This window comes from Leptonychotes weddellii, chromosome 3 (assembly GCF_054177405.1).
Source record: "Leptonychotes weddellii isolate Sample4059 chromosome 3, ASM5417740v2, whole genome shotgun sequence".
Taxonomy (NCBI): domain Eukaryota; kingdom Metazoa; phylum Chordata; class Mammalia; order Carnivora; family Phocidae; genus Leptonychotes; species Leptonychotes weddellii.
This window is the reverse complement of record NC_138371.1, coordinates 118,686,184-118,708,788: the sequence shown is the minus strand read 5'-3', so window position 1 is coordinate 118,708,788 and position 22,605 is coordinate 118,686,184. Positions and strand designations below refer to the sequence as shown.

Genomic DNA, 22,605 nt, shown 5'->3' with positions numbered 1-22,605 from the left:
AGCAACCAGCAAACTAATCAATCAACCAGCCCATCAATCAGTAAGGAGCAATGGTCCATAGCATAATGTAAGGTGCAGTCTTTGTACTCAAGAGGCTTGCAATCATTTAGGAAGTAAGGTTTAAAACAAAAATACGGTGTGACAGTAGTTCAAGATATATCACAAGAAGGATAGGCTTAAACAAATAATATAGAAAGCATGTTACATAAATCCAAAGGAAGACCAGGTTATTATGCCCCAAACATGATGGGGAAGACTTTACTCAAGGAGGGAGGGCTTGAAATGGGCCTAAAAGAATGTTGAAAATTTGCATAGCAAGAAAGGAAAAAGGAAATGATTATAAATATATATATATATTAGGAAGCCAGACGTTCAAGAAAATATTCACATGCAAATATTTGGTGCAGTAGTTCATAAAATAAAATATCAGACAATTAAATTGTGGAAATATTCTCTTTCTTTTAAAATTGAGCAATGATAAAATGATAATATGTAGTGAAAATGTAGATACAAGATGTATATATAATACAATCTAATCCATAAAAGAAATTCATATGTAGCTGAGAAAAATGACTGGAAGGAAGTATGTCAAATATATATTTTTTTTAAATGGGAGATAGGAATTTGGGTGATTTTTATTTTTAACTTGAACTTTTCTGTTTTTCCAAATCCTGATCTAACCAATAAAATCTCTACAATGAAGCAGAAACAAAAGGAGACCAAAAAAATCTCAAAATGTATTTTTAATGGTCTCCGTATATAAATCTTACATTCTACCATTCATTCATCCATAGACTAATGGGTAGAGTGTGTTAAAATGATTTTTCTAAACTATATGTATGGACTGAATTGTTCGTCCCCAGATTCATATGTTGAAGCCCTCCCCCATAATGTGACTGTATGTGGAGATGAAACCCTTAAAGAGGTAATTAAGGTTGAATGAGGTTATAAGGGTAGGATCCTAATCCTAAAGGACTGGTGTCCTTAGAAGAAGGTGAGGAGACACCAGGGATGTGCATGCACAGAGAAAGGTAATGCGAAGACACAGGGAGAAGGTGGCCTTCTGCAAATCAAGGAGAGGGGCCTCAGGAGAAACCAAACCTGCCAACACCTTGATCTTGGTCTTTGATCCTCCAGAACAGTGAGAAATTAAATTTCTGTTGTTTTAGCAACCTAGTCTGTGGCATTTTGTTATGGCAGCCCTAGAAAATGAATATACTATCTTTACATAACTTATAGGATATGGATAATATAATTTGTCCATTGATATTTTTACTATAAAATTAACATTAAAATTACTCATGACACTTGTCCACCAGAATGAAACTTCCATACCAGTTATGTCTCCCACTCTTGGTAATTTTTACTGAGCACAACCAGAACAATGGCCATTGGTCAACACCTGAAGAAACTACAGATTGTATAAGACGCAGAGGATAGTCTCTGCAGTGCCAGTGAAAAATACAAAGTAGTATCCATGGGCACAGCTGGTCACCTAAAGAGGCAATCTAGGTAGGAGACCCCATTTGCTTCTTTTCTTAGGTAGGTGGCGCCATTGAGCTCCTCCTTCCAGATTGAACTATTCCCTCAACTCTGGGTGTGCTCCACTATCAGCCCTCTCTGGGAACTGCCCTCTATGAAGACTGCCTCTTCCCCCAAGGACTGCACCCTTCCTGGGGGCAGCCTCCATCAGATGACTGGCAGATAAAGGTCTGACCCTCTTGTCCCAACTGGGGACATCTCTGGAAGTCCAGCCCAGCTTCAGTGCTCATCATGCAGTCAGCCGAGCCCTTTGCTGAGTCTGTAGTCCAATATTACCCTCCAGTCAATCCTACTTTCTTCCTTCCTGACAGGTATTAACCCAGAGACCACACCCTAATAAATTTCCTCTTTGCTAATCCCTATTGCGGAGACTCTAGGGCAGTGACCTACAGCATTTCTCAGTTTATCTGCACCATCTCTTCCTGCCCCAAACTCAGATTGCTTATCTATGTAATCTCAAGGCAATTACCTGCACATCAAGGATCATGAAACATCCAGTGAAGCATCCGTAATGCACTCAGGTGGCGAGTCTTGACTTCTGGTGAGGAGGAAGATTTATTTTATTTCCGATTTGAATTCCTAGTGAATCTGTTGAGGATTACTGGGATTAAGTCATGAAGGCTGTACAGCTCCATCTGCCTTTTCCACCAGGTAATTTTTCTCCTTATCCAGCCTTAGGAGTTTGCAAGGGGGAGTCTAGTCTTCCTTGGTCCTAAGCTATCAATCTATTTTAGAACTTTAGAATATTAAATGTCAAAGCTGGAAAGCACTTTAGAAATTCTCTAACTCTAGAATGGCCAAGGAGTTTTAATACATGTTGTGACTTGGATTAATGAGTAGTGGCTGTTGGAGAGCTGCCTTGAGGATTCTGAGGATGGCCAGGGCTCATGTGCAAAGAGTGCTGTGGTTGGTTATGGATGTCGGGGATAGATGTGGGATGGGGACTGGTGGCAAGCACTTCGCTGACATCCTTGGTAGTCCTACTCTCTTTTTCACTGGAGATGAAACTGACCCAAGGTCAGATTTATCTAAGGTTGTATGGCTGGTTATAGGAATTTGACCCATAGCCAATATGTCTCAACTAACAGTCCAGGATCCTACAACCCATAGATGCTGTATTTAGCCTCTTTGGCTAAACCTCCTCTGTTCCAGCCCCTGGTCTACTTGAGCACATGAGTCTTGGGCCAGATCCCAGTCCCCTTCCTTCTTGGCTGTCTTCTGTTGCCATATGTGAGCATGATTCTTTGGGCCAAATTCCTATGAGTAGTTTCTGTTTCCTCTGTGTCTCTCGTAGTTAAGCCCAACAAAGTTCTAGCACTTTGGGATGGGTAAACTTGGTAACAGATTAATTCTCTGCCTCTGATTTGCCTCCCCTCTCATCCATTCATTTATTCATGAAAACATGTTTTAGGTACTTGCCATTGGAAATATTAAAACTTCTACCAAAAAGCCCACCAACACTTCAGAATGCTGACATAAATGTGTAATAAGGCCCATTCTGCCTTATAGTGGGCATTTCTCTCTTTTTCCTCCCACTGCGAACAGCATCCTGTTCTTCCCTAGGGAACTTATTCTTCCTTCCACATGGTTGTATTAGAGCTGTCCATCACCACCAGCCCATGCTCTGGCTACATAGGTGCAGATATATGGCCAAAACCTGGCTCTGATCATTAAATAACGCTGCTCCCCCTTTCCAAAAGATGGTGTTGCTCTATTCTCAGAACCTGGGAATATGTTTTACATACTCATTGAGATTTACATACGAGTCTGCTCTTTAATATACATTGCCGTTACATGGCAAGAGGCAGTTTGCAGATGGAATTAGGGTTGTGGACTTTAGGATGTTGAGATTATCCAGGATTATCTAGGTGGGTCCAGAGTAATCACATGGGCCCTTCCAAGTGGGCACTAGAAGCTGAGGATGGCCCACAGATGAGGAAAGAAATAGGAAACAGGGACTGCAGACTGACAAACACAGGGAATACATTCTAGCAATAAACTGAATAAGCAGGAAAATGGATTCTCCCCTAGAGCCTACAGAAAGGAACGTATCCTTCCAACACCTGGATTTTAGTCTGGGGGAAACTCTGCTGGACTTGTGAGACCCAGAACCATAAGTTAATAAATGTGACCTTCTTTAAGCCACTTGGTGTGGCAACAGAAAATGAAAACACTGGTCAAATCTCCTGGCCTCAGTGATTGGGCCAGAAATGGGCACGTGATTGAAGCTGAGCCAATCAGAGTCCTTCTCCCAAGATGCCAAGAAGTCTTTTCTCTTGATGGAAGCTGTAAACATGTGTGGGTCCTGCCAAGTGGAGAAGCTGATAAAAACGGGGCCAACACATGGCAAGGGCTGCGATGGCAGTCAGTGCAGGTCCTGACAGGGTTCCTCTACAGCTGGGCTTGAGGCCAACTCCACCCCTGCCCTTCCCTGTCGCATAAGCCAATTAACTCCTTCTTTTGTTCAAATTCGTTTCAGCTGGCTTTCTGCTACTCGTCATTGAATCAGGACTTCTCATTAATTCATGCCCCTCAAAATTCCAGTCATTGGTCTTCCATACTTAAAATCACTTCCCCGGTTAACACAGCTTCTCTAGAAAGAACCCAATGAATGCATATATCCCCTGTGAGACTTGGCACATTAGTAGAAATGATTTTATCAGGTAACTCAGCTTCCATTGAGTGATGACAGAGCCCAGAGGAAATAGTACACACAATTAGGGGTTTTGAGAGAAGAGGGGACTGGGAAAGATCTGGATCATGGGTGAAACAGACGAGGGAGGTGTGGGAGAGGGTGAGGTATTGAGTGAATGAGTGAATTCAGGGAGAGGCAAACCATATCAATCTTAAACACTGGGACAGAAGTGGGGGTTAAAGAGGAGAAGGGAGATAACCCTTCTGGAATCTGCTTGGTGCTCTCCAGTTAGCCAAGATTTTCAGTCATCTTCAGCTCTCATGACAGTTTTGGTAATCTGTTCTAATTGCAATTCCCTCCAGAGGAAGGAGGACACCTGTTCCTGAGAATGCCCCTTGGGCTGTCAGTGGTCCCCTACATCAAATGCCTCTGGACCCTTGGGGTTAACCTGCCCAAACAGACTGCTCCGAGGGCCACCGGGGTGGCCACTGAAGTCCTGAGTCCATAGCTTTCGGGAATATCACAAGTTAGAAAGGCATTCTTCCATAGAAAAGCAACACAAAACAATCTCCCCGTGCCGTTTGCTTATTGTTGGAGTTTGAAATTCTGCCAAGTGTTCATACTTCTTAGTTGTCAGCAGTTTAGTTTGAAACAATAGTGAAAACAGCCCTCTTGGCCTCTACCTAAACTTGAGCCGAGAAAAAAACAGCTTCAGAAGTTGAACTTGAATGGTCTCCTTACCTTATTTGCCCTGACCCTGAGTTGCACTGTGCTAACAAGGAATCTAGAACATGGGGCATGGAAATGGTGTGTTTATGAGATGAGGCTCAGGCTTACACATTCTTTGAGTCAGAGCCTCTGGAGTTGGTGGTGACTTAGTAGGGATGTGGGAGGGAAGCGTTTTGCCAACTTGAGAACCCCCTTCTTAGGTTCAGCATTTTAAGCAAACTTGAAAACTCCAATCTTTCAGTTTTGGGAGTTTATTTTCTCTTGGAAAATGTCTGGATCCTTTTTCTCTGTAAGAAGGGAAGGAAAAGGCTAAGAGTGAAGATGACAGGTTTACTTGGGCATGAAATCACTGTTGGACAACTCATTTTGCCTGAGTTAAGTGTCAAAAAATCTGCAATTTACAAAAGAAGTTTTCCTGAAATTACACATGGGGTGGATAATTGAGAGCAAACTGCCTGGGCTGTTCAGCTGGAGCAGCACTGCCCTTTCTGGGAACTTGGGTCCCTCCCAGTTTCGAGCCCCTGGGGCAAGTTGTTTATTTCCAGCACCGGCTTCTGACCCCCACCTGCTGAAGTCCCCAGCTTCAGGCCTTGCCCAAATGCCCTCATTTTCTGAGCAGTCCTGAGGCTAGTTTCTAGTTTGTTTGTAAGATCTGCAAGTATTCAGCTTTGGAGTGCCACCTGATCATTTTTTATGTGAATCTTGGGAAAATTTGTAAAGAATTAGAATTTTATATGGCCTAGAAGGAAGGGAAGCTGTATCCTCCCCATTTAGCAACAAGTGATGGACAGCTTCTCTCTCTGCAATGGGCTGCCTGTCACCAATGCCATCAGAATCTAGGAGCGGACATTCTGGGGTTTTCTATCTCTATCTCTGTGGGTTCTGACCCATGACTCTCTCATCTCTCCCTGTCTTCTGGCTGGTTTGGCACAGCAGGGCTATCAGGCGGGTTCTATGGTCCTACTTGGAAGCCCAGAAGAGGCCATGAAATTTTAGGTCAGTGCAGTAAATGGCTTCTTTCAAAAAAGCCTGTACATAACGTGGCTTTCTCAATTAGTGTACTACATAGAGGGTTTTCTTAACTCTTATTTGTTTATTGTTTGTGTGTGCGTGCATGTGTGTGTGTCTGTGTGTGTGTTAGGTGTTAGGACTTTGTATCATCGCTAATTGACATTGATAGTATTACTTGTCATTCAGGGAGCACAAAGTCCATCTTAAAAACCTCAGAGTAAATTATAACTAGTTATGTAAAGAAAGAGAGAATCTGGAAGGAGTCAGGGAGCATAGGGAGTGAGGCCTCTCTAGAAATAATGGCTTAAGCTTTGCAAGTTTTGGCCTCCAGGTATACCAGTATTCCAAACCTCTCAGTAGAGAAAGGAGACTGAGGCCCCAGCATGGGGCACAAAGCTTTCCCACATGGGGCCCAGTGGGGTGGGCCAGCTTTGCTGTTCCTATGCCACATGGTCCCTTGCTATAGGGAGCAAGAACTGAGTATACTGGGTGCCCATAGGAAGGGCTAGTTTTTTTGTTTGTTTGTTTTAAAGATTTTATTTATTTATTTGAGAGAGAGAGAATGAGAGAGAGCACACGAGAGGGGGGAGGGTCAGAGGGAGAAGCAGACTCCCTGCCAAGCAGGGAGCCCGATGCAGGACTCGATCCAGGGACTCCAGGATCATGACCTGAGCCAAAGGCAGTCGCTTAACCAACTGAGCCACCCAGGCGCCCAGGAAGGGCTAGTTTTATGCTCATGGTGTTCATATGATCTGCGTGCAGACCAAGGGAAGTTCCTCTCCTCTGATATCAGACAGTCTGTGAAGAGGCAAAAGCTCCCCAGTGATCAGCCTTTCCCCTGGCCTCTCCTGACTGAAGTGTATATGACTTTTGAGAGCAGAATAAGCCTGTCAATAAATTCATTCTTTGAACTTCTCTGACTGGGTAGTGGTTCTGAGACTTTGAAAATCTTCAAAGATCTCAGCCTGTGAAATCAATAGTTCATGTTTCAAGTTGCCAGAGTTAAGGCAAGAATTCCACTTAGCGAGCACCATGTTGAGGACCTAGTATGTGGGAAGCAGTAGACACTAGAGATGCTACGGAGCTAGGAAGAGCACACTTCCAGCCCTTGAGGGGCAGTCTGGGGAAGAACAAAAGACAAGGACCTACACATCTATAGGCTCAGTACAGACAGCTGTAGGAACCAAGGGTGAGGATGGGCACGTTGGGTTGGGAGTGGGGGAGGGAAGATGGGGAAGGGCTAAGGGCTCTTTTCATGCAAGTAATTACATAAGCCAAGAGTTGGGAAGCAACAAAAGTGATCTGAAATATGTCCTATCCATGTGCATTTCTTGACTGAAAAATTTAAAACAAGAACACAAATACGAATGACACCTACTATTTATTAAGCATATACTAGGTATCAGATATGAGATTACATGAATTATCTCATTTAACTCTTAGTATAAATTCTATGAGATTTGTGATGTTACCCCTCCTTTTTTTTTCCAGATGAGAAAACTAAAGCTCAGAGAGGTCAAGTAACTTGCCCAGGACCCCTCAGCTAGTTAGTGTAAGAACTGGGATATAAATCCATGTCTACCCATGTAAGTCCAGTGCCTTTCCCCTAAATCATCATTTATTTATTTATTTACTTTGGATTGCTTGTTTCTTTTCTTTTTGTTTATTGTTGAGACCTGAGGAAGAGTCCTATGGTCCCGGATCCTGAAAAGGGTCTACCGGAATTCAGAAGACCTTGTGCCTCTCTTGTTCAAAGTCACGGCTCTTGGCGGCTGGGGCCTGGGTCCCACCACATGCACCACACATCACTAGCTTCCAGGTTCTGGGGGCTTGGGCTGAGGCCACGCACTTCCATGGTGGTCCGCACAGGGCCTGGCCCCACCGCAGGCTCTAGGAAGTGAACGCCCGGGATGGGTCCTCTCCCTTCGCCACGTTGCTTCACTCATCCATCTGCCTCACTGGCTTTTCATGCAAACAGGAAATGAAACTGAAAAAGAGGAAAATGAGGCTTTATAGAAAAAGGAAAAGCATCTTCCTTTAGCCAGTAGGGCTTTGCGAAGGGGAGCGATGACTAAGGTTTGGGGGATGCTGTTACCTGGCCATGGTACCTGGAGTGACAGGAGCTGCAGAAGCCCGATGCAGAACAATGGGGGGTTGTTGGTGTCTGTGACTGGCTGATGCTGAGGGCTCTGGTGGGCTGATGGTGCCAGTAGGAGTTGTTAGCTTCCAGTGGGATGCCCACCAAGCCTGCAGCACCCGGAGGGCAAACAGTTGAAGAAAACACATCCTCAATGAGAATGTTCAGCTTGCAGATGTCACTAAGCTGCGGCCGTGATTGCTAAGAGCAAATAAATCACTGCTTGCAACACCCGACCCCACCAACCTGATGCTGTCTTTCCTCACCCCTGAGTGAGAAGGGGTACAGGAGAAACCGCTTCTTGGCACCAAGTCCCGGGAATATTATTTTGGGTTTGGAAACTGCCAGAGAATCGTTGATGAGCCGGTCTGCTGTGTTGAGAAAGTCGGGAGCAGTGGCCTCCCTTCCGTGTTTCTGATGAGGAAGCCAGGGTGAGCACAGATTCTGATGCGCATCCAGTGGGCAGGCCAGAGGCATAGCACGTCGTGCACTCATTCCCTTTGGCTCGGGTGGGAGACGTGGGGTGTGGCTATTGCTGGATACTGGGGCAGGCATGGTTGCGTCTTCTTCTGACTTCAGAGGTCATTGTTCTTGAAGGGTGTATACTCAGGTGGCACACGGTCTGTCCGACTTTGGGCACCTGTTCTTTCCCAGGACAGAAACACTGATCAAAAGCCACACTGGACTTTGCGAACAGTGCTCACAGGCAGCAACCAAAGGATGCTCTGCTGTGCGGTGTCTAGGCAACACTTCCATGCACCTTTGTGTTTTAACAATACGTTTTCAATGATCAAGATCAGAGAAAATATTTGTCCCTGTGCTTGGGAAATTGAGACAAAAATACAGCCATACTCTCACCATCCTTATTTGCCAATTATTGACACGTTTGTATACCAATTCCTAGTCTTTTTATCAAGGCTTTTTTTTTCACATCTGTGGTTCAAGTCCAGAGCCATTTGCTGAGCCCCTACCCTGCACTAGTTACCAAGGCTGCTGTAGCAGCTCTGGGAAGTTTGCGGAATATCCATTTAACCAAACGGTTAGTGATTTAAATGATTTTTTAAATGAAAGCAGATGCGGTCATACTATGTAGTAGAAGGAAAAAAAATGCACATGAATCAAATGCTAATACAAGCTAAGACTTCAAAGATGGGCTACTACTCAGCCTCTGTGTGCGGGATGGATTAAGTGGGCTAGCAGCAGGCCCATCTGAGGAGGCCCCTGCAGCTGGTTGAGGTCGATCCCATGAGAGATGAAGAAAACCCAATGAGCACAGGACAGAGTGGAGGACAGATGTTCTTAGAAGGTGGAGTTGAGAGGTCTTGGAAACCGGTGCGTGTAGGACAAGAGACAGAGAACGGAGTTGATATTTTTGACTGCTTTCCTTGGATAATTTCCAGAAATCAGGGTTGTGTGACTCTTGAGCCTTATGGCGGCACGCTGTCTATTGCAACTGCCCAATAATAATGCAAAGAGCATCAGCATCTTGGCTCTCATTGACTGAGTTCCCTCCATGTGCTAGGCATCATGCTGACCTCTTGACATGCGTTATCTCTTTTAAGTTGTACAACCACCTATGAGGAAGGTTCTACTGTTCTATTTCCTTTGCAGATGAAAAAATGGCCCAGAGACATTAGGCAACTTACCCAAGATTGAACAGCTTTTCATATGCTAGCACTCACGTGGCTAAAACATCAGGAGGGCATCTCCCAAGATGAGGGACCTCACATAAATATAAGCAGCAACTCTTCAGTTTTATTAGAGTCCATTGAGTATGAATCTTTCTGCATAGTGTGGGTTTTTTTGGATATTAGAAACATAGTCCCTTTTACACGCCTTTTATAAAACTTTTATAACTTGGTAAGAAGTTCTTTTCAAAGATAGTCTGTAAATCTCTGGCCTCTGATGTAGATTACTCTTACATCATTGAACTTTGCACTGAAGCCTTGTTTGGCTATCAGGAGCATCCACACTGTCAGAGAGCTCTCGGGGCGCCAAGGTGAACGGGGTTCTTGGTCCCCCTGGAGCTGGCCCCGCTCCGCCACTGCCTGCAGCCTCCATCCCCTGTCTGCCATGTCTGGTCCCTGCATCCGGGGCTGCCATCTGCCAGATGCTTCCCTGTGCCCTCTCCATGTTTAGCTCCCCACCTTCCTTTACCATCACCTCAGTGCTCAGCTTCCACAGGAAGCATGTTGGCTTTTAATGGTGCGAAGAGCTGCTGTGTGCCGAGTGCCAGACACCCTGAAGTTTCTACAAGGTCCTCTTTCATCCTCCCTGCCATCCTGGGGGCATCTTGGGCTCGGTTTCCAGCAGAAAGCCCTGGCCGAGCCAGGAGGCCATTTGCCTCTCCATGCTCGCTGCTTTTGAGTGTGGAGCTGGGATTTGAACTCATGTCTATCTCATTTCAATCTTGTTCTGTTCAGGTGCGGGTAGTGCCATCTGTACTAACTGGGCCTAGGAAAAGAGTCTGCTCCTGGCCTGCTACAGAACGAATCAAGACATAGTTGGGCAGGAGCTCAGGTCCTGGAGACAGAGCTGAGGCCAAGCCCTTCATCTGCACACCCTTGCTCTGTGACTTGGGAGTGGTAACAGTACTTAGCTCGTCGTGCTGTCGGGAGTCAGCGCCATCTTGTCAAATGATGATGGTGGTGGTCGTAATGATAACACTAATAGCAGGGGACATTTTCTGAGGGCTCACTCGGCGTCCAGTGCTGCTCGGAGTCCTTCATGCACGTTATCTCTCTTCCCCTCGCTTTGACCCTCTGCTGTAGGTGCCATGCCTCTTACCTCTCACGGACTGAGAAGACCAAGGCATCAAGTGCTTAGGCAGTGTGCCTGAGGTTACCCATCTGGGAAGTGGTGTTGCTGTGGTACAAAGAGAGGCCATCTTGGTTTAGCGCGGGGACACGGCAACTGTTGTCGCCTGCCAGGTGGAGTGAGCCTTTCTCTCTCTCTGTGCCCCTCCCTCACCCTGGGCCCTTCTGTCCGGCTCAGGTCTAGGCGCCTGCTCTCTTGCGTCCCCCCATCCCTCTGACCTCCTTCTCTCCTCTCTTTCTGCTTCTGTCTCCTCCTTCCTCCCACCGCTTCCTCCCCTCTCCTCCCTTGTCTCGCTCCCTTTCTTCCAGGCCCCAGATGGCCCCTGCCCCTAGAAGCTGGGGCTGCTGACTCCGGGTAAGCTGGCCGTGGCTGCTGGCGTGTTTCTGTCCCTTGGAGCATGGCACTCCTCCCCAGAGCCACGTCTGCCCCGAGCACGCAGCCTGCTGCAGAGCGCAAGCTCTACCTTGCCATCAATTATGCCCATGTATCATAATTGCTCATTTTTTTCCCTTGAAAGCCAAATGATGAAGCTAATAGGGTTCATGCTGAGAACAGATGTTCTTATTTCTGCCCAGATGCTGTACATGGCAAGGATTCTCTGCTTCTTTTGTGCTTTCATTTGAAGTGTTGCTGGTTGAAAGGTTCTTGGGAAGGGCTGAAAAACCATGCTGTCCTTCCAGTAAGGAACTGGGCACAGGTCTTGAGGGGGTGTGAAGTAGCCATCCTTGGCATTTTACAATCCATCTGCTTCCTGAGGACATAATCCTGTTCCTATTTGAAAACTGCCTTTGCTCGCATTTTATAATTAGGCATTCAGATTTTCGCTTTTCTAGTTGTTTCAATCTCAGGCTAATGTGGCAGTTAACAATTCTTCCATTTTCTGCTTTATTTCCTCTTCTCTCCATACTTGGAATTCATGGAAGGTTTTTCCTTCTCATTAAGAATGCTGAAAGACTGTGATAGTGTTATTCATTCATTTAATATTTATCGAGTGCCTTCTATGTGCAAGGCACTGGGGTATGAAACAGTTTCCACTTTCTTGGGGATAGTGTTCTGGTCAGGGAAGACAGACAATAAACAAACAAATAAACAAGCTCTTTTCAGAATGAGGAAGTGCTGTGGAAAAATGGAGCAAGATGGAAGAATAGAGACAAACTGGGAAGTGTGAGTGACTTTGTGTAAACTGGTCAAGGAAAGTCAGTTAAGTTAAGGGGAGAACATTCTAGAAAGGGACAAGTGCAAAGGCCCTGGGGCAGGGAAGAGTGGGGGAATTAAAGACACAGGACAAAGGCCAACATGGTTGGGTGTGCTGAGCATGGGGAGGGGAACCAAGATAAAGTCAGAAGGGTGGGCAGGGACTACATCTCATAAGACCCTCAGCGTTCCTATCTCTCCCCCCAAATAATTTTTTTAAGTCAATCCATAAAGGATGACTAAAAATCTTTCCCTAGGATTTTCTTATGAGTTCTGGTCTCCTTTCTGGACCACCGGCAGATATTCTATAGCAGTTTCCCCTTCACCTGATGGGCTTTGGTAAAACTCTCTTAAGTTGTGCTTTGTCTTAGGGCTGAGATGGCAGAGGAGGACAATACAGACTTACTCATATAAGCCCTGGATGTCCATGGATCAGGCCACAGTCGGCATTTCAGAGTCATGCATGCAAAGGCACCAACACTGCTCCAGTCAACAATACATTGTGTTGAGACAGGGACCAAATCTTGCAGCTTTGTTTATTTTGAACACATACACATACAGAGAGAGGTCTGTGTTTTAACGGTGCTGTTAATGTCAGGGAGTTGTGTGATGATGCGTGACCACTCTAGACAACTCCTCTGGCATGCGGAAATCCAGTCCTCTTCTTCTCTGCTTGGACCTGGCAGAGCACAGGGTTGCATCATGAAGCAGTCCGAGGTCATCTGTGGCTATGTGGTGAGCATGTGCTGGGGGCCCCCAGGCTCCTGTGTGGTTCCAGGTCAGAAGTAGAGGCTGAGGTCTTCTCATGGAGTCAGGGGCCTCTTCTAGAATGTACCAAACTTCCCCAGATGCTGTTCACAGACTTGGCCTGCTTATGAAATCTGAGCTCAGCACTGTCCAAAGATGAGAGAGGAAGTTAGCTCAAGAATCTACCCAGTTTCTTTCAGAAGGAAACTATATGCAAACTAGATCTATATGCAATCTAGAGACACACTCAGGAGGGACATTTTGATGGGACTCTGTGATGATGGTCCCAACAACCCCATTCACAGGCATTCATGGGTTTCTGCTGGCCACTCACTAACGTCAATTCCTGAGTGTCTACTGAAGTCCACACCACACTGCCTCCACGGATGTGCCCGTTGGATGGCTATACACACCATCAGTCAAAAGGTGCCTCACCCTAGCTAATAATGGAGGAAGGACTGGGATGGACTGGATGAGAGAAGCTCAAAGAAGAATGCAATGGGCTCTCAGGAGAGGGGAAGCAGACAGAAAATATCCTCTGATTCACAGGAGAACTGTCCTGTCTAGGACCAAGGTGGGCAGACTGGGATTGGAAAGAACCCCTGGGGGCACAGAAACCTCTAACGGATTAGAGGAGAAAGAACGGAACTCTAAGATTTCTGGATACAATGGAAAGAACTGATATATTAGACTCAGAAGCCCATGACAACTGTCTTCAAATACTTACAGTGGAAGAGAGTGTTAGATTTGTTCTTTGCCACCCTGGAAGGCAGAACGACACCAATAATAGTGGTGACACACTCATGTTTGGCAGTAATTGAGTGGATCCTATATACCAGGACCTGGCTATACTCTTCAAGGAGTTCTTCAACCAACCCTCACTGGTGGGGTTGAAGTAAGTAGTACATGTGTCCCCCTTTACTCATTAGGAAAAGATTAACTCGGGCACACAAGCTTAGTTAAGCCTTTGCCCATGGTCACACAGCTAGCAACGTGGAGAGCTAGGATTAGACCTTTTATCTCACTGGCTCCCAAAACCATGCTGCTAATCAATGCATGGTGTCATCTTGTGCTTTAATACAAGGAAGAACGTTCTCAAATAACCGGAAGGAGGATATGTGAGCTCCTTGTTGTTGGAAGTGCTCAAGCTGAGATGGTGTCATTCCTCGGGGAGGTTTGTGGGCAGAGATGTAGCTGCATGACGTCCAAATCCTCTTCCAACCCTGAGATGTCACAACAGTTCAGGAGCTAGGGAGTCGTGAGCCAGCTTGTTCCCAGGTGAAGAGAGGTAGCGAGCCCAGGAAGGGCATAGGCTCGTCTGTTCAGATATATTCTGTATATTTGCCACTGTGTTCCAGTGAGAGCCTATATGTATGTTGTCCACTCTGTTTCACAGACCTCAAGCCTGTGGAAAATCAAACGGGAAGCACTGAGATGCTGGCCTCAGAGTGAAGATGGTAATGACTCACCTTATATTTTTCAACATTTTCTGCCCTGAGCTACTTCTCAGTTAAAAACATCACAGTTATAAGAAAGGTTATTCTGTATTTAAAAAAAAAAAAAAAAGTGCTTCTTTTTAATTGTCTGAAGCTACTGCAAGCTGATAAGCACACTGCTTGACTTCCTCAGTCCTGAACTGGGTGATCCAGGTGGAGAAATAGTGGGAGGGGGGGACGGGCACAGATAGAAAAGTGTTCTGGGCAGAGAATACACCAAGCATAGATTTGCTGGTCTTCCAGACCTGCCTGAGATCCCACCTTCAGACACGCTTTCTTTTAGGTCAGACGGAAGGGACCTCCTTTCCCACATGCTGGTTGTATAAAATAGCAGTTGATATCTATTAGCCTGAACCATTGGAAACTGCAATATTTATAGGTTAAATTGGCTAAATATAGTAATATAGAATAATAGTAAAAATACTAACAATTAAGCAAGTAGTGGGCATTGAAGTTTACTCATTAGTACTCGGATCTACAAAGGATTGTAATGTGTACTTATTTTCTTTGGTCTCATTTCTCACTTGATGGCGGAAGGGTGGATGAGGGAGGGAAAGCATGCTTTAATTTTCTGATTTAATGCAGTTCTGGCCCTCTGATTTCAAACAGCCTCTTTTATGTTAACATAGTTCATTTTGAGAAAATATTGGTCCTTTGGGATTTCTTCCTGCTCTTCTTTCTCTTCATCTAATGGTGCCACAGTCTAAGGAAAGTTCGGGTAACATCATGGGCAAGGGTAAGGAGTCCTCAAGGGTGTCCCTGCGTCCTTGCTGGCCTTGCCTGAGCTGGGGGTGCTCTGTCGTGGTACTGGGCAGCCTGCATGTGTGGCTTCTGCAGGCTCCTGTGGACACCTATGGACTGGGCCTCTGCCCGGAGGTTCCCTGGATCCATGGCCTCCTATTCCTGACTGTCTTCTTCATGATCTTTTGGTCTCTGTAGCACGTTCTCTCTGCCTGCCCCAGGAGTCTGCTCCTGTCCTTTTGCTCTGTCCATGCTTCTCTGCCTGCTCCCATACCACGCTGGATGCCCTGGATCCCAACGCAGTCTTTCAGCCTGTGCCCAAGTAAGAAGGGCCCTGACCTCAATATGCTAGTAGTTTCTCAAACTGTAGAGAGCTTCTAGGAATTTCACCTCCCCTCCCTGCCTCTCTCAAGATTCACTTGAATGGTAACGGGCAAAGAGAAGTGAGGACTCTCCTTGGGCTGACTAATGCCCAGTTCTCGCCTCTGTTCCTGTCTCCTCCTACTTCCCTTCGGGGTGGAAAGAGCTCCCCTGAATGTCAGATCACCCTCTTTTCCTACTTGTTGGAAGCTTTCTACTGATTAATGTATGTGTTTCTACTTTATGACCTTCTTTGGTCTAGGTGGAATGAACTTCACCCTTGCCTGGGAATCAGTGCTAGAAATATAACAGGGTGCATTTGAGAAACAGTATCCTTGATGTCTATAAAAGGTGAGGTAGGTGCCAATCACTTTGATTTGACTCTCAGAACAACCCTGTCCACAAACTCATTTTATAGCTGATACAACGCAGGCAGAGAGATGGAATGATTTGTCTGAGGTCATAACAGAATAATTGGTGTCGCAGAGCTGGGATTTAGACCCAGACCTCCCAGACTGTAAAATATAAGGATTTCGCAGTAGCTGTAATCATCACATGTCTAAAATATTGCTAATACTGGGGCGCCTGGGTGGCTCAATCAGTTGAGCGTCCGGCTCTTGGTTTCGGCTCAGGTCATGATCTCGGGGTCCTAGGATTGAGCCCCATGTCCAGCTCTGTGCTCAGTGCAGAGTCTGCTGGAGATTCTCTCCCTCTCCCTCTGCTCCTTCCTCTGCTTGTGTGCATGCTGTCTCTCTCTCAAATAAGTAAAATCTTTAAAATACCGCTGATACATATATCACATATGTGTATCATACAAGTGTGCTTTTGGTGGGAACACCGTATATTCATATATTTCATAGAACATAGAGAGAAAGAGGAACCTTAACTTTTAAAATGTAATATTTCAACATTATTGTAATATTTTAATATTTAATAAAATATGCATACTACTGATGTAATATTTCAACTCGGAAAGTTGTGTACCTCAGTCTTCTCATGCCCTGGCTTTGTGCCTCTCCCCTACCTCTGCAAGTCCCTTTGATGCAGTGAGTCTCTCTACCGGCCATTGGTTGTGCCTGCTGTTAATAGTTCCAAATGTGAGTGGGCAGAGTTGAGCCCCACATCCTGCTTTCCTGTCCAGCTCCACAAAACCTAGCGCTGTGTTGTGTTCTCCCCCCACAGTGAGCGTGGGCTGAATGACAGGCTGGCTGAGAGAAGCTACCGGCAGATGGACATGGCCAGCAGCCACAAGTGGAGAACATTGTTTTGGAGTCAAAGTGATGGTGCACATGAACCCCAGACGCAGGTAGGAAGAGCAGTGGACTTAGCAAATGTTGCCAGCTCCCATAGACCGGCCAGTGGTCCCCCGTGGGGGCCCAGAGCAGAAAAGTCTGGCACAGGTTGGGTGCCTGGCCTGGACCTCACATCAGGCGGTGAGCATTGTGCATTCTGACCGGGAAGGTCGGTGACTAAGGCATGAGTGCAGTGTGGGTCTGACTGCCCTGGCTTCTCACTATGCCAGCCTGTCAGCCCAGAGGGGGACCTCGGAGAGACAGGGCCTGGGCGAGACCCTCCTGGCTGCCCTCACTCGCGAGCACTTATCTAAGGCACAGGGGCCATGATTGCTGTGGGCCAGAGCACATACTATGGGACTGTTAAGGCCAATGAGCCAGACCTGAATGTCTTGGGGTGCAACTAGATTTAGGGCATCCATGGGAAGCATCACCGTGTGAACTCACAATAGAGACGACATTTGAGTTGGCTTCTGAATAGTGAGTGAGTTTGCCAGATAAGAAGTGGAAGAAGATATTCCAAAAAATGGGAAACAGCAAATGCAAAGGTGTCAGAGCAGGATAGGGTGTCTATGTGTAGGATCTAGAGAATACTTTGTATATTTGTATATATATATTGTATATAATACTTTGCTGGCGCCCATCATACCATGTGTTCTTGGGAGGTTGTATTCCCTACTCCCAAATGCACGTTTGGACAACATCATGATGACAAACGTCTGCTCCCTTGCTTTGGTCCCTGACTATTTCCCAGCCCCTCCCTGGGTGGAGCTGACCTCTTATGCTGACCTCTGCCCACAGACCCAGCCCACCCTGATCCGTAGCCCTGACCAAGCACTGACCTTTGTCACAAAGGAGCTCTGGTTTAATTCTGGATTTTACTTGATCTTTCTCCTGGGAAGATTTGGGCCTGGTCCTCATGGACTCATGGATAGGCCCATAGTCCAGGGTCCTGCCTTGTTTTACTGATCTTTCTCCAAACACTTAAGTCCTTTTTTTGGAACTTAAGCTCAATGACTGGGGACCTAACACATGCTGCAAAACTTCTGTGGTACAGCTGCCTCTAAATTGATCCATTATTTGTTTAGAGGAGCTACTTTTTTCATCATTCTCTGAAAAAAATACTGATTCTAATTATTTACGGTTTCTAAAATTGCCTCTGTCTCCATGTGTTGGCTCTGAGGGTTTCTCTCATTTACCACTGTGTATACTCTGTGCTCTAAATTATTAGTGCTAAGTCCATTCCTTTGTGTGCTCCATACTATGTCAGCATTGGGGGTAGTTTCTTAACCTTTCTTTCTTCCTTCCTTTCTTTCTTCCTTCCTTCCTTCCTTCCTTTCTTTCTTTCTTTCTTTCTTTCTTTCTTTCTTTCTCTCTTTCTTTCTTTCTTCTCTTCCTTCCTTCTTTCCGTCCTTTTTTCCTTCCTTCCTTCCGTCCTTCTTCCTTCCTTCTATCCTTCTTCCTTCCTTCCATCCTTTCTTCCTTCCTTCTTCCCTCCCTCCCCCTTTTCTTTTTTCTTTCTTTCTTTCTTTCTTTCTTTCTTTCTTTCTTCTTTCTTGAACACCTACTATGTGCTAAGCACTAGAAATATAGCAGTAAGCAAGACAAAGTCTCTGACATCACAGAGCTTAAGTTTTAGTGAAGAAAGACTGATAATACCCCAATAAATAAGTCAATAGGCAGGATATTGAAAGAGAAAAGATTGCTGCATTAGAGAGAGTCTGACAGGAGGTAGATGAAGTGGTAATGGGATGACCTCTCCAGGGAGGTGTCATTTAAGAAGAGAAACTAAATGATGTAAACAGCTGGGGGAAGCACTTTCCAAAACATAGGAATGGCAAGAGCATATGACACGTGGTGGCGGGCAAAGCTTGGAGGCTTGCAAGAGGCAGTGGGGCATGCCATGAGATAGAGTGGTGGACAAGAGCCCAATCTTGGGGCAAGGTTTTCGCATTTTATTCTAACGTCACACTATGTTGAACTATGTTATGTGGACTCTATGTTAGTTAGGATGGAGTAATAAAAAAGGAATGTGTTGAAAAGTCCAAAGACTATACTGTGAGGATGGAGACTTCGATGAGGGTAAGAGCCACATTCAGAGGCAGAAGCTCCCCATGCTTTTTGCAGTGTTCCTGGGGCTACGGGGAGACGGCCAATTTTCATCTTAAATGTCCATCATCAAGTCAAACTTGCGAAGCCATCCAGAGGATAGAAATTGCTGCCAACCCTTTGGCTTGGTAGCACCATATTCTTTCTTGAGAAGGGGTGTGTGTGTGTGTGTGTGTGTGTGTGCATGCACACACACATGCAGGGAACATGAAATATATGCCAGGCTGAGCTCCTCATTTGCTTTCACTTTACACTCACATCACACGTTGGGTTGGGTATTTTTGAGATGTCAGCTCTGGCTAAGAACTAGTGTAACAGCAAACAGGGAAGAGGTATCGACAGGTCCCAAGGCAAAGCATTTTCAGAACAAAAGTTGTCAATATTTTCTGCAGGTCTCTGCCACGGCTTGCATAAACTGCAGCTCTTTTTTCCACATTTTATTTAAGAAATCATTTTTTTCTATTAAAGACTTATAACTAACAACACTGGCATAGACTTGTTTTGCATCAAAAGCTCATCCACTGGAGATGGCCCTCCCTTGTACATTTGTGCTGCCACATCCATGGAAGTTACGTGAACCAAGAGGGAACGCTTCTCTTGCATCTCGGTTGAACCGGACCATTAGCTGACACGGTTACTTAAAAAGTTATTACATGTAATACTTACCTATGCAAATCGAAGTTGTCTTAGTACAGTCGATTCTGAGGCCAAGATAGCAACTGCCCTCCATCACTGCTAGCTTAAAGTCCTGAAGTAGCCTCGTGTCTTTATTAATTGACTTTTTGCATTTTATATATACTGGAGTGCTAATGAAGAGCTATTACCATGGGGAAAAGTGGAGGAAAATTACTCCCAGATGAAAGATAAGAAAAAAGGTAAGAGGAGAGGGGTAAAGGAGTCCCAAGCAGGTAGGAAGAATGCTCTGCCCAGGACAGCCTCCTCTGTGTTCAAGCATCAATATCTTTATGCCTGTGTTTGATAGTTGTCACCATTTCAACAGCTATTACATATATACAACACAGACATGTGCACACACAAAGATATAAACTTATACCTATATAGACACATATGCACATACAATACATATATACATGTATTGAACTGTTTATTACAAAAGCATCTCACAAACATTCACCCATCCAGTTAATTGACAGATGTTTGAACTCTACAAAGTTCCAGCCACTATTCCGGGAGGTAGGAGTACATCAGTGAACAAAAAAGACGAAATCTCTGCCCTCATAGAGTTTCCATTAATTTTAATAATTCTGGAGTCAGATGCTGATGCCATATTTGGCTTAGCCATTCTCCTGTTTTGGGACCTTCCAGTTGTTTCTCATAATTATGGATGGTCCCCAACTTAGGATGGGGACCAACTTAATGATTTTTTGACTTTATGATGGTGTGAATACCCATTCAGCAGAAACCATACTTTGAGTTTTGCATGTGGATGTTTTCCTGGACTAGCGATATGCAGTGCGCCCCTCTCTTGTGATGCTGGGCAGTGGCCGCAGCCTCCAGGCAGCCACGTGACCACAAGGGCGAACCACCGATACACGGACAGCACTCTGTATCCATATGACCATTCTGTTTCTGTATACTCAGTATAGTAGTCAATAAACTGCATACGATATTCAGCACTTTGTTATAAAATAGGCTTTGTGTTAGATGACTTTGCCCAACTAGGCTAATGTAAGTGTTCTGAGCATGTTTAAGATCAGCTAGGCAAAGCGATGGTGTTCGGTGGGTTATGTGGATAAATGCATTTTCAACTTGTGCTATCATACTGTTGATGGGCTTAATAGGGACATAACCCCATTGTAAATCCAAGAAGCTCTGTATTAAAAAATGTTGCACTAAGCGTCCTTGTACATTTTTGTTGTGTGTGTGTGAGCATGTATCTGTAGGATAGATTTTTTATTTAAAACTTCTACAAAAAGTTATTCCCCCAATTAAAAGTTTTGAAATGAGTTTCATTGTGAATTGTGGATTTTGATTAATGCTGTTGCGCCAAATCCAGAAAATAATTTTAATGAAAGGTTAGGGGAAAACTCCTCTGGGTTCTTTTTCTACTTCCCTGCCTTTTGCCATATGCCAAAAAAAAATTTTTTTTTCAATGATTTCCTTGCCAGTAACTGCTTTTGGCATAGCCAGAAGCTGAACATTAAGGGGTGGGGGGGAGGCGGAAAGGAGCATTTGGCTCCAAATTGCATAACTTGGCAAGTTTTCCTACTACGGTAGTCATGTTTTTGCAAGATTCAGTGAACTTTCTAAAGGCTGACTCTCCATCAGTAGTTTGCTGCAGTGAAACCATGACAGCATGGCTGCCTCTCTCCCCCTTGACTAATTCCTCTCTCCCCTGCAGTTTAGGGCTCCGTGAAGGCCATTTGTTCTAGTTCTTGCAGTATTCTCTCACCCAGTGCTGTAGGCCTTGCTTCTTCTGTATTCCCTCTTGCATTTAAACCCTTTCCCCTTCTGGTGCGCCTGGGTGGCTCAGTCAGTTAAGCGTCTGCCTTCGGCTTAGGTCATGATCCCAGGGTCCTGGGACCGAGCCCTGCGTTGGGCTCCTTGCTCAATGGGGAATCTGTTTCTCCCTTGCCCTCTGTGCTCTCTCTTCCTCTCTCTCTATCTCTCTCTCAAATAAATAAATAAAATCTTAAAAAAATTAAACTCTTTCCCCTTCTAATAAGTTACCTCAGACATGATAATAGAAGGCCAATGAGGAGTTCACTTCCTGAACTCCTTTGGGGTGTGTGTGTGTGTGTGTGTGTGTGTGTAGGTAGAGACCATGAAGATGTACTTCCGGGATGACTGATGAAATGCCACTCCATCTCTGATGCTATAATAATAATCGATGGTGGCAAATATTCTTTTTTTTTTTTTTTTTGAGTATAGGTGACACACAATGTCCCATTAGTTTCAGGTGAGCAACATAGTGATTTGACAAGTCCGTACATTATGCTATGCTCCCCACAAGCATAGCTACCATCTGTCACCATACATTGCATTTTAATTTTATTGACCATATTCCTTAACAGTAGCAAATATTCTTGAATACTTACTCTGTGCTAGGTGCTGTGCTAAGCCCTCATCATTTTTGTTTCATTCCCTTAATAACCCCACAGTATAGGAACCATCCTCCTCATCTTCCATGTGCGGAAAAAAAAATGAGAAAGTAATTGCTCCAAGTGCACACAGCTAAAAGTTGGAGATCTGGGATTTGAATCTTTTGGATTCTGGAGTCCCACACTTCTGGGTGCCATGCATCCTGCCTCATTTCCTGTCTAGGCCACGTCTGAGGGTGTTTCATGTCAGAGGAGCTTTTCTTTACTTACTTCTCTGGCACACATCAAGGCCACAGCCATGGGCCAGTGCTGAGCTTCTGAGAAACACGATAAAGGTATTTATGATCCTGCTGGTGATAACTATGATCTCATCTTCCAAGACAGACCTACCAGACTTAGACTCAGAGACCTGAGTTAGAATAGTGGCTCTATCGCTTGTTGAACACTGTGACCTTTCTAGGTGTCTTACCTTGGAAAATAGTGGCCATAATAACTCCCTTATAAGCTGTGGTGAGGATGAGACAGTATGTGTATAAGCACCCACGAAAGGATACTTTTATTGTTATTTCTTATTATCATTCCAAGTGATGGAAAGACAATTCAAATTTCCATGAGAAGGAAGAATATAAGTCTGAGTTCCTAACTGAAGAGACTCCAAAGTTTCCAGGAACTATGACATGGAGGAACCTTGAAAACATTACACCAAGTGGAAGAAGCCAATCACAAAGGCCAC

At 45.1% G+C, this 22,605-nt stretch overlaps 1 long non-coding RNA gene across 5 annotated transcripts in view; it reads left to right on the top strand.

The window, feature by feature from the left end:
• The window catches only part of LOC145720627 (uncharacterized), a 177,213-nt gene that overhangs the window by 52,559 nt on the left and 102,049 nt on the right, over positions 1–22,605 (top strand). The window contains exons 4-5 of one of the 5 annotated variants that reach the window (XR_014143734.1): positions 2,004–2,193; positions 7,409–8,850. The exons of 3 other annotated variants lie outside the window; for them this stretch is intronic. This is a non-coding gene — a long non-coding RNA (uncharacterized LOC145720627). Of the gene's footprint in view, positions 1–2,003; positions 2,194–7,408; positions 8,851–22,605 lie in introns of those variants that run through there. One more of the 5 variants, XR_014143736.1, reaches the window with a different exon arrangement.